A 16530-nucleotide genomic window follows, 5' to 3' on the forward strand; every position below is an offset into this window, starting at 1 on the left:
TAAATCAGATTTGTGTTATTTGCATTCATCAAATGGAAAACCACTGAACTTTACATAAACGTGTAACTGTGTCATTTTAAATTCATCAGAATGGTTTTGCTTACAAAAAACATCCGAGGAACATATAATCCCCAGGGAGAAGCAAATTAGTTTAATCTTTCTCAGTCATGCCTTTTTGGTTGTAGTAACGTATTTTTTTTCCTCTCTCTCTCTCTTCGGAGGCTTTGTCATTCTACACAGTATATTTTGCAGACTAGACTTTAATCTGCTGGGATTATGTTTGGTCCCATTCCAAATTACTGGTCGACAAATGGGTTCTTCAAAGACTGATAAATTCAAGAGAATGGACAATATACGAGGTCGGATTTTCATTGCAAGGAAAATGGCGGAATGACTGGAGCACTGCGACTGCATCGAATTTTGCCAGAAACTGGGCGACAGCCAGGTGGAAACCATTCGGAAGATTCAGACAGCTTTCGGTGACGATCCTATGGGCATCAGACAGATTAAGGAGAGGTACAACCGGTTTAAAGACGTCCGCACAAAGGTGGAGAGCGAGCCACGCTCCGGTCGGCCATCAACATGCCAAAATTACCAGATCATTTCCAAAGTGAAAGCTGTGGTGATGCGGGACCGTCACGTGACTATCCGAGAAACTGCGGAAGAGGTGGACATCACCACTTTTTTGGCACATTCCACTGTGACAGAAGATTTGGCCATGAAAAGAGTGGCGGCGAAATTCGTACTTTGGCACGAAGCTGATAATGGCGGAGCAAAAGCACCTCCGTGTTGAAGCCTCACAGGACATGCTGGACTCCGAAAAATGATGCCCACCTCTTCCACAATTTCTCGGATAGTCACACGACTGAAAAGACACCGAAAGCCATCTGAATCTTCCAAATGGTGGAAGAGGTGGGCATGTCACAGGATGTGCATGTGCCGAAAAAGTGCTGATGTCCACTTCTTCCGTAATTTCTCAGATAGTCACACGACGGTCCCGCATCACCACAGCGTTCACTTTGGAAATAATCTGGTCATTTCAGCATGTTGATGGCCGACTGGAGCGTGGCTCGCTCTCCACCGTTGTGCGGCCATCTTTAAATCGGTTGTACCACTCCTTAATCTGTGTGCTGCCCATAGGATTGTCACCGAAAGCAGTCTGAATCTTCCAAATGGTTTCCACCTGGCTGTCGCCCAGTTTCTGGTAAAATTTGATGCAGTCATGCTGCTCCAGTCGTTCCGCCATTTTCCTTGCAATGAAAATCCAACAAGAGACTACATCCATCCTCACACAGGCTGCTTGCAAGCAAATGATGCAATCGACGGGCATGACAAAAATTCACGCATGCGCACGAAGGTTCAAGGTTGGCTCAGCAAGCACACGTGATTCAAATCCATCAGGTTTTTCCAAAAAATAAAAAGGTTTGATACTTTTCTAACAGACCTCGTATAATGGCATTACATTTGCATTGTTCCCGTTTTCATTTTCTGTCAGGTAATTTTGCATCCAAGCACTGGCATATTTCCCCACCGTTTCAAAACACCCATTCCCATTGTTTAAATAAAGCATATAAAGCATATAAACAGCATATAAACTAACACAAGAGGGAGTGCGAGTGTCATTCCACAAATACCTCATCTTCTGTGAATGTAGATATTTTTGTTCATTTTAAATTGATATCATAAGAGCAGAAATGGGATTGACTTTCAAGGTGCGCAGAATGCTGAAGAATCGACTGATGTCTGTGATAAACGATGTGAATGAATGAGGCGCTGTGACTCGCTGTGACTCTTTCATCTTTTACCATAATTTGTCTTGTAACACAAAATGCCGGCGTTCTCTGGTTCAGGCTGAGAAACGCACTGGGAGCAAACTAAACACAGACAGACTTCTTTTAAAATGCTATGTTTCTTTAGCTACAACAAGGAACTAAAGTATTTTCAGACGCTGTTTTCCAAAATAAGGATGCTGGATAAGTTTTCATCAGACTGTGATGATGAATCCGACTGAAGCGAACAGGTAATATTAAGACTTTATATTTACTCAGAATGGTTTGAAACGGTCTGAACTGTTTGAATGAGGACTGCAGTTTTCAGTTGTTGAGCCAATCAATGGAATGCATCAATGGACATATTTTGACATATGATTAACTGACAAGAAACGTGTCAACAATCACATAACTTATCTACAACTTATGGCCCGTGTATGCAGGACATATGAGCCATATGCTGGCATGCGTCGAAAATATTTTGCATGCCCAATATTTTTCACAATATACTCACCGTACTACACTGTACGCCATTGTGCTACAACATGCTCTTAACTTACACAAAACTTACCCATAAGTTATTAGACATACGCAGCGTATTCTGCATATTTTTCATACCTCGGCATATGCTGGCTAAATCATCAAGGTGTGACAGTCCTGTAAGAATTCCTTACCAAATCCTGGCAAGTATAAAAATAAACATCTCAACATGTTAGGCATGATTTGAAAATTGACCAGTAACTACATATCCACGCCAGTCTGAGTACATGTATTGATTATAATGAGCTTCAGCAAGTATTGTGTACTCTACAGGTCTCTGTCTCTATATGTAATGAACTCTGTCGTCTACACATTTACTTATATGACACCATGTGCAACATCTTCACTGCATTGTTGGTATGACAAACATTTGTGTTCCTCTCGAGAAATACCAATTAGGTACAAATGCACTGTTCAGACTCGGACAAAGGCTCATTATGTTACCGCAGTTAAAAAAGTGTTGAAGGGAAGATGATTAAAAAAGAGAGGAAAAAAGCTGTAAAATTGAAGTAAAAATGGGTGTTGGGGTGGGGGGGAGCGGATGGCAAAACATGAAGCACATTGTTTGGAAGTGAGCTCACAGGACAATCACTGGTTCACGTTTTACAGTCCCGCTCGGTATGTTTAGAGTTAGCCAATGTCCATCTGCCCATGAGATGTTTTTTGACCCCTTTCCTCTCATGTGCCCACGTCTGATTTCCTGCTTCAAATCTCCAGACCTTATAGTAAAAAAACAGGTTGTATTCCCAACTGTGGCTGGAACTAAATTACGGTGTAGGCCGTTCTGGTTCTGTTATTAGTGCCGTGGTTCCTAAACATTTTCAGTCAAGCTCCTGTGGAAGAATAAAATAAATAAATAAAGTCAGACCCCTGCCACCAAAAACTAGTTTAATGTTTAATTCATTATTATTGATGAAGAAATTAAAATCTAAACTAAAATTTGAGTTCTTGAAAACAAACTCACGAAGCTCTTCAAGTTCAAAGAAGTCTTCAGCCAATTTTGTTTTTTATTGACATGGTTGTTTCATGACATGAACGTCACATTTGTTTCTTTCTTTTCCATTCAAATGTGGCCATCTTGTACTTGTCACTGTTGTTTTTGTCTCAATAAATTTTGTTACACTGACATTTGACAATCTCACTAGCGTCACAGCGGTTTTCTTTATTGTTCCCATGTGATTCAGATTAATTAAGCTTTTCTTGGAGTTTACATTTGAACCCAGTGACTCCAGAAAAGTTATGCACTTATGCACGGTTGTGAAAACTGCCAAAAGTAGATGTATGTGTGGAAAGCAAATTGCAGGAGCATGCATGTAATGCTACAACTCTGCAGTTACGTCAAGCTCTACCAGTAAAGCCATCTTAAATGCCAGACACTCAAGAACCAGGTACCATATCCATACATATATATAGTGTATGTGTGGTATTATTATTTAGGGCCCTCTGGAGAACGCAGACAGAGTGTCTAAGGCGTTTACGCTAGCAGATGAGGTGAAGGCGTTTCGAGTTCCACATAAGTCTTCACAATCCAAAGGCGAGTAGTGGCAGCTGTTGTAAATTAACATTGTGCGTTTGCAGATTAATAGGAACACAACATGGCCAAGAGTGAAATCAAACCGAAAGCAAGTTTCATACACCATACTTCCATGAAAATAAGCATTTGTTAATCCATGTCAATCTTTCAGTGCCTGTATGCTTATAGCGTTTTTCCTTTTACCTTGAGCAGTGAGCACCAGCGTTTTTTTCCCTTTCAACTGTGTCAAGTGAGAACAGAGTGTTTGCAGCTGCCTAGAGAAAAGCGCTGCACCCAGCATCTTTTTTCAGAGCACTCCACCTTTTTTTTGTGCTGCTGCCTTGAAGACTTAAAAAGTTGAAAATGTCTGAATTCTTCAGAAAAGTGCTGGTATCATCACTGCAGCTCCTTGTCAGCCAACCAATTAGATGGAGCAAGACATGTCACACTGATGACCAAGATAATATTAGAGAAACTTGTTCACAATAGAGCCAGAACAGCTCATCTATGGGAGCAGATTGGATGGACTCCAGAACAGCTCATCTATGGGAGCAGATTGGATGGACTCCAAATGTTGCTGGTGAGTGTGATTTTTTTTTTTTTTTTTAAGTCATTATACATATGCCTTGTAAGCTTGTTGTTAGCAAGGTATTGTTGTTGTCACAGAAACAAAACTGCAAATGTAATGGGGTGGAGGGGGAGTGCAGAGTTCCTCAATGTGATATGGACAAAGGCCTTTTGGACTCTTTCCGCCATAACTACAGGTTTTGTTTAAAAAAAAATAAATAATAATAATAATAGTGTGTGTATCTATCTATCTATATATATATATATATATATATATATATATATATATATATATATATATAAAATATAAAATTATGTGACTGAAATTCAGTGAATATTTGAACTACCGCCTGTAGGTGAGCACAGAAAGAATGAAGAGTTACTGTATGTCAATACAAATAGTATGACAGAAAAAGAAACATACATATACAGTGTTATGCACCAGTATCTGTAGCACTTTAAATATGTTTAATATATAGAGGCCACTTATTTCAAATCTAGTGCATAAGCTCAGCACTTCAATTCTTTCATCTTGTTCCCAACATCTGACATCCATCTGATATTTTCTTAACATAAAAATTAAGTACAATGCTATTCCCAAAAACCCCCTCTCCATTCCAAACCTCTCCAGATTTTACTAAAATGCTTGCAAACACAGGAAGTCATGTAGCCACTGTCAGAGTGATCTGTGACCGCGCAGGTGCTACAAGCATAAGTGAACCAACCAGAGAGTGACACATCATTAAGTAGGTCATAGTTCCGACTCAAGTTCGACATGGACAGCAGCAGTGTACAGTAATGTTTTGTTCATTTTTCAATGTTTGATGGAAAAAAAAAGAATCATTAGTGGCTTTTAAGGATTAGGTGGACAAAACTGAGTGCAGCGCGAAGCAGATCATGAAACTGAACTGAAAACAAGTCAACATTCTGTGGTATCGTAAACACGGAAGTGAATGTGTATTAAATTCAGTATTAAAATGTCAGAGTGAAATAAGCCCCATTTGTGGCTTAAGTTGATACATAAATAATTATAAATACTGTATGATCTGTAGAATATAATCTTTATCTTGGCTGGCTCGTCGGTCCACTTATACCACATATCTATGTGAGTATATTAGGAGTCAGCTGTCATATTCTACACATGAGGAGTAAACAATATGAAGATTTTAATGACCCATAAAACATCTGATGACTTCACAAGACAGTGGTAGTGTCTTGTGAAGTAGCATGTGTGGTTACATGTGTGTGGGTTGGTGGTAAAGAGATCTATTAATGCAGGCTGAATCAAACTGCAGATATGATAAATTGCTTCTTTAAAAAAATGAAATAGTATAAACACAAAACAGAAATTTTTTTTCATATTCATGGCACTAGACAATACATAAAAACTTCATAAAGTTTTTTCAACAATCAACAATTGCTTGAATTGATATAAATTGTATCCCTGTTTACAGGTCGCCTCTAAAGTTTTGGGTAAATGACTCGATTTTCATTTTTACTTCGTCATTACTTTCCATTCACTGATTCATATTTGATTCTTAAGGATCTGAATGAATAAACTGTGATAGGTTATCAAGACACACAGTTTTATCAGTCACCCATTTCTCTTTGAGTTTTTAATTACCTGTGCTATTTTGATGAGAAACCAAATGCCCTCAGCCTCGAGGATGGAAAAATCTCTACATATAATTTTGAGGTTCAAAGTTGGGAACAGAACCCAGGGCCTGTAAACTGGAAGCCCCGACTTCAATTCTTACACAGGACACTCCAAATATCATTTTGATTTTCTGTTAACATTTTAAGAACTCAAGACACTGCCTGCAAATGTTGTTGATGTGTTAATAGGGCATCGTTGTCTCGTTTGAACCCTGCGTGATATCGCAGGAGTTGACCACTAATGGGGACAGCCACTCCCGTTGTGCAATATATACACAGCATAACTTCACGTGGAAAAATGGTTTCCTGTTTTGTTTTTGGCTGCAATCACTGAAGCAGTCACGAAAAGTGCTTTTTTTGGGGGGGGGGGGGGGGGGGTTCCCAGTGGAGAAGGGAAGACGAAGCGAATGGGAGACGTCGTGTTGGTTAGCCTACACAGCGAACCAGAATAGCTACATTTGAGCTCCAGGTCATAAACAAACTGCAACACATGTCCACTTTCCCACCGCATTGTCACTTTTTCTTTGCATTTTTGCTTTGTTTGCATGTAATTTGACCAAAAACTAAGAGAAAGCTGTGTTTTTGTCCGCGGAAGTAGAGAAATTACATATGTGTCATATTTTACCCCTTTAGCGCCCGCCCTCAAATGAGACTGCAGTGCCCAATAAATTTTATATGTATATTATTTGTTCTTATTTTGATTTTTTTTTTTTTAAGTGATGAAGAAGAACCAGAAAATTCAACCACTGGCCACAGATCCAGTTATGACATTTTTTGTAAAACTGTGATATAGGGAAAACTGACAGCCAATCAAGAGATTCTGAAGATGAATAAACTCGCTGACTTATTCAGACAGACTAGAGTGGAAAAAAAAAGGGAGGCGATGGCTCAGGTGCGAGGTAATACTGTCAAACTACAAGTGAATATTTACCAAACTGTACAAAATTTCTACACTGTTGTGTGTAACCTCCCACTGTTTTTTTAGAGGATCTGTACATGTCTTTAGCCATGCTCCAATTTATATGATGATTGAGCCGAGCAATGCTCAGTGGACGCATGGGCTCAGCGGACCTCAGCACAGAGCCATGGTTGTACAGTTTTCATAGGACGTACAGAACCTGCAGGTGCAGTTAAAGTGAAACTGCTTGGTGTTCAGAGAGTTAAAACCCCTGATGTGCAGACATCATCAAATGCACAGAGGAACAGATGACCAATTTAATTTTAGCCACTTTTAAACATACACTTTATACCACCCATTTTGACTGAATGATATATTCAAAAGCATCACAATTAACTAATTTGTACACATTTTTCAACAATTTTTGGAATGGGGAAATACTGGTCTTTTTAAATCAAACTTCAATCATCAGTCAAGTCTGCAAAAAAGACCAATATTGCTGGTAAAAGAAGATACAAAATTAGAACACATCTACACAAGACTACTTTGTGAATAGTGTGCAAACTATGCAAGACTAGAAAGTATGTTTTATAGCCAGTGAATTGATCACAGACATCATTTAGGAGATGAATACAGCAGCCTGGATAACACCATTCCAAAGCATACCAACTATATGAAATAGTTTAGGCCTTACCTATCTAATGCATAACTTCCTATTTTGACAAGTACAGCTAACAAATTCAAAACACAGCTGGTCTAACAGCAAAATGATTCCTGCAATGTCGCAGCACTCCGTCAGAGAAGGGCTTATGGCGATTCTCTCTGGGTCTTTTTGAAGCCCTACTTTCCTGCTGTACTTTATGTGGAAACAGTGAAACTGACCCAGAGGTCATTAAACACATTTTATGATACAATCTGTTTTATGTGCATGCTCATGTATCCCTCACACACAAGCTCTCGCTTTAGACTCAAATCCTTTGGAATTGAGGTGGCTTATTCACATGACTCTGGCACCTTTTCGGCAAGACAAATGAATCGGACAGACCTGCTAGCACAAACAGCTCAGGCAGAAGGAAATAAGCCCAGTGTACCGACTGGAACCAGAACCACTTCTTCACAGTGATAGACATTAAATCAGGCAACAGAAAGCGGGTGACAGGAAAACATTTGAACACCCGTGACAGACTGCAGCAGATGTATACAGTGCCAGAAATAAGCAAAACTGCAAAGACTGACAGTGTTAGCCCAGCGCAAACGGACAAGTGTAACAGAGCAAATTATTTATCAGCTGAGATAAATGCTGTGCTTATAAAGCAGGTAAGGCTGTGGTCAGAACTGGTGGTGCAACAGACCACAGTTGATGTGTGATCTGCACAGATCTCTCACCACAGTTCAGCACATATATGAACTGCCAGTTAATTGTAAAGTTTAAATAATAATGTTAAACATAGATTTGCCAGATTTAAAGTAATAATTGTGTAAATACAGTTGTATGTAAAAGTTTGGGCACCCCTGATGATTTCCATGATTTTCTTTAATAAATTATTGGTTGTTTGGATCAGAAATTTCAGTGAAATGTATCATATAGCAGACAAACACAGTGACATTTGAGAAGTGAAATGAAGTTCATAGGATTTACAGAAAGTGTGCAATAATTCTTTAAACAAAATTAGGCAGGTGCATAAATTTGGGCACCCCAAAAGAAAAAACATACCGCAATATTTAGTAGAAACAAACATTTGCCCAAACATTTGCATACAACTGTATAATACAAAGTTCTAGTGAAAACAAAACAATTGTGCATTCACGTGAGTAGACTGTGTTAAAAGTAGACAGGCAGTGCTGCTTCGTGCTCAGCCCAAGACAGCATGGTGCAGGTTTGATAGACATCAGGGCCCAAAATAAATAAATAAATAAAATTTTAAATCAGGAGTTAAGGACCGTGTGCATACGCCACACCTTCCCCATGTTGTCCAGAGCCAAGCTCACATCTGGCCATGATGGCTGGGACTCCACAGAGCTCCAAAAAACAAAACAAAAACAACTTTTACTGATTTTTACATGGTGGTATGACTGCTCGAGGGTAGTCAATGCAACCAGGCAGAAGCAGCCAGATGAGGCGCAGTGGTGCTTGGCACCAAGCCAATTGGTGTTCCATTTTATTATGAAATATTTAAATACTATTGGTCGGCCTCGAAGAGATTCTGGCAAACCGTCCGACGCCTCAGGAGGCAGAAGCAGCTCTCCACCAGCACTGTTTACGGTGCGGGTGGGGAGCTGCTGACCCTGACTGGGGATGTTGTTGGGCGGTGGAAGGAGTACTTCGAGGATCTCCTCAATCCCATCGTCACGTCTTCTGAAGAGGAAGCAGAGACTGGGGACTCGGAGGCGGACTCATCCATTACTCAGGCCAAAGTCACCGAGGTGGTTAGAAAGCTCCTCGGTGGCAAGGCTCCTGGGGTGGATGAAATCCGTCCTGAGTACCTTAAGTCTCTGGATGTTGTGGGGCTGTCTTGGCTGACACGCCTCTGCAACATCGCGTGGCGATCAGGGACAGTGCCTCTGGATTGGCAGACCGGGGTGGTGGTCCCTCTGTTTAAGAAGGGGGACCGGAGGGTGTGTTCCAACTATAGGGGGATCACACTCCTCAGCCTCCCCAGTAAGGTCTATTCCAGAGTACTGGAGAGGAGAATTCGACCGATGGTTGAATCTCGGATTCAGGAGGAGCAGTGTGGTTTTCGTCCTGGTCGCAGCACACTGGACCAGCTCTACACGCTCCATCGGGTGCTCGAGGGTTCATGGGAGTTTGCCCAACCAGTCCACATGTGTTTTGTGGATCTGGAGAAGGCATTCGACCGTGTCCCTCGGCGCACCCTGTGGGGAGTGCTCTGGGAGTACGGGGTCCGGGGTCCTTTGCTAAGGGCTATCCGGTCCCTGTACGACCGCAGCAGGAGCTTGGTTCGCATTGCCGGTAGTAAGTCAAACCTGTTTCCAGTGCACATTGGCCTCCGCCAGGGCTGCCCTTTGTCACCGGTTCTGTTCATTATTTTTATGGACAGAATTTCTAGGTGCAGCCAGGGTGTAGAGGGGGTCTGGTTTGGGAACCACAGAATCTCGTCTCTGCTGTTTGCAGACGATGTGGTTCTGTTGGCTTCGTCAAATCAGGACCTTCAGCGTGCACTGAGGCGGTTTGCAGCCGAGTGTGAAGCGTCCAGGATGAAAATCAGCACCTCCAAATCCGAGGCCATGGTTCTCGACCGGAAAAAGGTGCTTTGCCCTCTTCAGGTCGGTGGAGTGTCCTTGCCTCAAGTGGAGGAGTTTAAGTATTTTGGGGTCTTGTTCACGAGTGAGGGACAGATGGAGCGTGAGATCGATAGACGAATCGGTGCAGCATCTGCAGTGATACGGTCGCTGTATCGGACCGTCGTGGTGAAGAGAGAGCTGAGTAGGGGGGTAAAGCTCTCGATTTACCGATCGATCTACGTTCCGATCCTCACCTATGGTCATGAGATTTGGCTCATGACCGAAAGAACGAGATCGCGAGTACAAGCGGCTGAGATGAGTTTCCTCCGCAAGGTGGCTGGGCGCTCCCTTAGAGATAGGGTGAGGAGCTCGGTCACTCGGGAGGAGCTCGGAGTCGAGCCGCTGCTCCTCCACGTCGAAAGGAGTCAGTTGAGGTGGCTCGGGCATCTTTTCCGGATGCCCCCTGGACGCCTCGCTGTAGAGGTGTTCCGGGCATGTCCCACTGGGAGGAGGCCCCGGGGAAGACCCAGGACACGCTGGAGGGACTACATCTCTCGGCTGGCTTGGGAACGCCTTGGGGTTCCCCCGGAGGAGCTGGAGGAGGTGTGTGTGGATCGGGATGTCTGGGCAGCTTTGCTTGAGCTGCTGCCCCCGCGACCCGACTCCGGATAAAGTGGAAGAAAATGGATGGATGGATGGATATTTAAATATTTGACACCTTGTTTTCATTCCACACCACGGGAAAAAAGTTCCTTATTTTCATTGTTCTTTAACTCCTTTGTGGGTCTGTGCGATACCGGAAAAAAAAAAAAAACTGACACTGCGACTTTTTTTAGACCAATAGGGAAATATGTTTGTTTCCAGAAATATCTCTGTCCACATGACTCCACTGAAAACGCTGTGGTATATATGCCAGGCCTTATTCTGGTGCTGTAATGCTTAAAGAAAAAAAAAAAAAAAAAAAAAAAAGGGGATGGGCGCATGTACATAAGCAGTGTAAAGAGCTAATCAATGTAGCAGCAGAAGTCTAGAATGTTTCAAAGTGGCAAACTGTTCAAATAAAATCTCATCTGTTTTGTCCTTTCAGCCGGATTCATCATCACACCTCGCAGAAAACATATCAACAGAAGATGCCCTTGTTCTCGAAGACACCTTTTGGAAATACTTGAATTCCTCATCATGGAAATCACTTGTGAATAAACAGCATTTTTGAAGAAGTCCCTCTGTGTTATAATATGGTACTTCAGGTTAATTTCTCACCCTAAGCTGAAGAAAGCCACGACTTTGTTCACCAACTACAACAACAAAAAAAAAAACTTATTTTAAAAGCTGAAAGTCCTTTCTGCAATTATTTTATCAGCATCACATCCTTCCAGTTATTCACAATCAGTGTTCCCACTGTCATCCGTCATCTCTTCAGCTTTCTGCTGACAACAAAAGAGAAACAGGGCTATTAGATGCAAATCCAGCATTTTCATTTTATCCACTCTGGGACCCATTTTCAAAAAGCACCATTTTCGCCCACTGAAAACAAGATACGTTACAAGGGAGCCGTCTGCCTCCCCCCCGCCAGCTGAGAATGTGACTGATACCTGAAACGTAGCAAGGGAGAAAGTGCACGTCAAGAACTCGCATTACCAGGTACAACGTTTTTGACATGTTTTTTGATTAATCATTAAAAATGAAAGCAGATTTTTACCCTTATCACTTGGCAATGTAAACATGCATGTTTTAATTACAACCCCAATTCCAATGAAGTTTGGACGTTGTATAAAATGTAAATAAAAACAGAATACAATGATTTGCAAATCCTCTTCAACCTATATTCAATTGAATACACCACAAAGACAAGATATTTAATGTTCAAACTAATAAACTTTATTGTTTTTGTGCAAATATTTGGTAATTTTAAAATGGATGCCTGCAACACATTTCAAAAAAGCTGGGACAGTGGTATGTTTAACACTGTTACATCACCTTTCCTTCTAACAACACTCAATAAGCATTTGGGAACTGAGGACACCAACTGTTGAAGTTGTAGGTGGAATTTTTTCCCCATTCTTGCTTGATGTACAACTTCAGTTGTTTAACAGTCCGGGGTCTCAGTTGTCGTATTTTGCACTTCATAATGTGCCACACATTCTCAATGGGCAACAGGTCTGGACTACAGGCAGGCCAGTCTCGTACCTGCACTCTTTTACTACGAAGCCATGCTGTTGTAACACGTGCAGAATGTGGCTTGGCATTGTCTTGCTAAAATAAGCAGGGATGTCCCTGAAAAAGACATTGTCTGGATGGCAGCATATGTTGCTCCAACACCTGGATGTAGCTTTCAGCATTGATGATGCCATCACAGATGTGTAAGTTGCCCATGCCATGGGCACTAACACACCCCATACCATCACAGATGCTGGCTTTTCAACTCTGCGCTGGTAACAATCTGGATGGTCTTTTTCCTCTTTTGTCTGGAGGACACAACATCCATGAGTTCCAAAAACAATTTGAAATTTGGACTCATCAGACCACAGCACACTTTTCCACTTTGCATCTGTCCATTTAAAATGAGCTTGGGCCCAGAGAAGGCGGCAGAGTTTCTGGATGTTGTTGATGTGTGGCTTTCGCTTTGTTGGCAGAGCTTTAACTTGCACTTGTAGATGTAGTGACGAACTGTGTTAACTGACAAGGGTTTTCTGAAGTGATCCTGAGCCCACGCGGTAAGATCATTTACACAATGATGTCGGTTTTTAATGCAGTGCCACCTGAGGGATCGAAGGTCACGGGTATTCAATGTTGGTTTTCGGCCTTGCCGCTTACGTGTCGAAAGTTCTCCAGATTCCCTGAATCTTCTAATTATATTGCACTGTAGATGATGGAATCCCTAAATTCCTTGCAAGTGAACATTGAGAAACATTGTACTTAAGCTGTTGGACTATTTTTTCACAAAATTGTTAAAGTGGTGATCCTTGCCCCAACTTTGCTTGTGAACAGCTGAGCCTTTTGGGGATGCTCCTTTTATACCCAATCATGACACTCACCTGTTTCCAATTAGGTGTTCTTTGAGCATTCACCAACTTTCCCAGTCTTTTGTTGCCCTGTCCCAACTTTTTTGAAATGTGTTGCAGGCATCCATTTCAAAATGAGCAAATATTTGCACAAAAACAAAAAAGTCTATCAGTTTGAACATTAAATATCTTGTCTTTGTAGGGTATTCAGTTGAATACAGATTGAAGAGGATTTGCAAATCATTCGATTCTGTTTTTATTTACATTTTAAACAATGTCCCAACTTCATTGGAATTGGGGTTGTATGCCACATCACGAGTCTGGCAATGTAATCACTGAACACGTACAAATCGCGATGGAGATGCTCAAATGATATATAGTACAGTTCTACTTCTTTGGAACTTAAAATATGGAAGGAAAAGTTGCTTTTTTTTGCGGGTCTGAAAAATAATTTGACCCGTGGCCAAACATGTTCACATTCAAACCGTGAGTTTTGTGATCCCCTTGTCAAAACAAGTAACCTCTACTCAACTTGTGAGAGCAAACATGAAGAATTTAGCAAAATTACTCAATTTGGTGTTGGTGTGAAAGTGTGACTTTTATCCATGTTTTTAATGCAAGTGCTTGCAAATTAGTAAAGCAAAAGTCCTTTAAAAGTGAAACAGAGCAATAAAGATAAAGCTGAAAGCATTTTTAGCAGTCTATACTGAATTGTATCAAGTCAACAGCATAAGGTAAAAAGTGATCAGAGCAGGAAGAAACAGTAAAGAAAGAAAGAAATAAAATGAAGCAAAGAAAATGGGTGGAACAGTGTGATTATATGTCAACACACCCACAAACTTAAACGTCCTCAGACGTTATCTAGTTGCCTCAAAAAATGGAGCATTAGTCTGTACAGCTGTTGGGGTTAAAAAAAAAAAAGAGAGAGAGAGAGAGCGAGAGAGAGACCTTGACTATACGCCTGCACCATTGGAGCTGCTCAGGCTCTTCTTTGTGTTTAAGTGGATCCAGATGCAGCAAGCAAATTCCCTGATATAGTGCAAGTAAGAGCAGTTTAACGCGACATAAAGGGACAGGGTAGAGCTGCATGGAGTAACAAATTGTGTGTGTATATATATATATATATATATATATATATATATATATATATATATATATATATATATATATACACACACAACCCCTGGCAATAATTATGGAATCACGGCATGACAAAACTAAAGTCATTTCAAATGGCAACTTTCTGGCTTTAAGAAACACTATAAGAAATCAAGAAAAAAATATTATGGCAGTCAGTAACGGTTACTTTTTTAGACCAAGCAGAGGAAAAAAATATGGAATCACTCAATTCTGAGGAAAAAATTATGGAATCACCCTGTAAATTTTCATCCTCAAAACTAACACCTGCATCAAATCAGATCTGCTCGTTGACATTGACCCTGTGCCATGACATTGACCCTACGTGTCTTCTTGCAAGGAATGTTTTTGCAGTTTTTGCTCTATGGCAAGATGCATTATCATCTTGAAAAATGATTTCATCATCCCCAAACATCCTTTCAATTGTCCAAAATATCAACGTAAACTTGTGCATTTATTGATGATGTAATGACAGCCATCTCCCCAGTGCCTTTACCTGACATGCAGCCTCATGTCATCAATGACTGTGGAAATTTACATGTTCTCTTCAGACAGTCATCTTTATAAATCTCACTGGAACGGCACCAAACAAAAGTTCCAGCATCATCACCTTGCCCAATGCAGATTCGAGATTCATCACTGAATATGACTTTCATCCAGTCATCCACAGTCCACGATTGCTTTTCCTTAGCCCATTGTAACCTTGTTTTTTTTCTGTTTAGGTGTTAATGATGGCTTTCGTTTAGCTTTTCTGTATGTAAATCCCATTTCCATTAGGCGGTTTCTTACAGTTCTGTCACAGACGTTGACTCCAGTTTCCTCCCATTCGTTCCTCATTTGTTTTGTTGTGCATTTTTCGATTTTTGAGACATATTGCTTTAAGTTTTCTGTCTTGACGCTTTGATGTCTTCCTTGGTCTACCAGTATGTTTGCCTTTAACAACCTTCTCATGTTGTTTGTATTTGGTCCAGAGTTTAGACACAGCTGACTGTGAACAACCAACATCTTTTGCAGCATTGCATGATGATTTACTCTCTTTTAAGAGTTTGATAATCCTCTCCTTTGTTTCAATTGACATATCTCGTGTTGGAGCCATGATTCATGTCAGTCCACTTGGTGCAACAGCTCTCCAAGGTGTGTTCACTCCTTTTTAGATGCAGACTAACAAGCAGATCTGATATGATGCAGGTGTTTGTTTTGGGGATGAAAATTTACAGGGCGATTCCATAATTTTTTCCTCAGAATTGAGTGATTCCATATTTTTTTCCTCTGCTTGGTCTAAAAAAGTAACCATTACTGACTGCCACAATCTTTTTTCTTGATTTCCTATAGTGTTTCTTAAAGCCAGAAAGTTGCCATTTGAAATGACTTTAGTTTTGTGTCATGTCTGTGATCTGCTTTTTTTCTACAAAATTAAACAACTGAATGAACATCCTCCGAGGCCGGTGATTCCATAATTTTTTGCCAGGGGTTGTATATATATATATATATATATATATATATATATATATATATATATATATATATATATATATTATGAATATTGTTCAATGACAATAAAAGAAAGACAATATTTTAATAATTAGTGCAGCAATAGAGTAAGAAAGGAATGTGATAGTTCCAATGAGTAACTTTACGTGAAGACATACCCAGGAAGGCAGATGACTCTCAGATTTAAACTGTTGTTTGGTCTTATGTGCAGCACACGATTTCCAAAAGAAAAACTTATATATGGGTGAAGAGTACTGAAGACAGCACAGAGTTGCAGGATGGCAGCAGAGAAAATGACAGCTGCATGTTGAGCTGCCTGCTCAAGAACAGAGTAAAACAGGGCTTTCAATTAAAGAGTCAGGAATCAAACTGTGTCCACAGGAAAAAGCTTTAAAAAATGGCTTGGCTTCTTAAAGGGGAACTCTGGGATTTTAAAAGTTGGACTCTACCTTTTGCCACTTTGGGGGTCATCTTTATCGCTCTGGACAGAAACTAAATGAATGTGCACAATATCCATTTGAATGATCATTGATCTGTGTTTTTCGGAACGAGTCTCTCACCACTGGTTGACTTGTAATCACTCTGTGGAGAGCAGAGCCGCGGGAGGATGGCTACGCTAAGGTTAAGTGGTTAACTGCGGACTTGATGTTTTCAAAAAGTTTCTTTAACTTTAAATGGTCAATAGACTGCATTTATACGTATAGTGCTTTTCCA

The 16530-nt window shown here is 40.7% G+C and overlaps 1 protein-coding gene across 2 annotated transcripts in view; it reads right to left on the reverse strand.

The window, feature by feature from the left end:
- Window positions 1-16530, reverse strand: part of abl1 (c-abl oncogene 1, non-receptor tyrosine kinase) — a 66812-nt gene that overhangs the window by 33178 nt on the left and 17104 nt on the right. The gene's annotated exons all lie outside the window — the stretch shown is intronic.

Source organism: Thalassophryne amazonica, chromosome 17 (assembly GCF_902500255.1).
Source record: "Thalassophryne amazonica chromosome 17, fThaAma1.1, whole genome shotgun sequence".
In the NCBI taxonomy this organism is placed as follows: Eukaryota; Metazoa; Chordata; class Actinopteri; order Batrachoidiformes; family Batrachoididae; genus Thalassophryne; species Thalassophryne amazonica.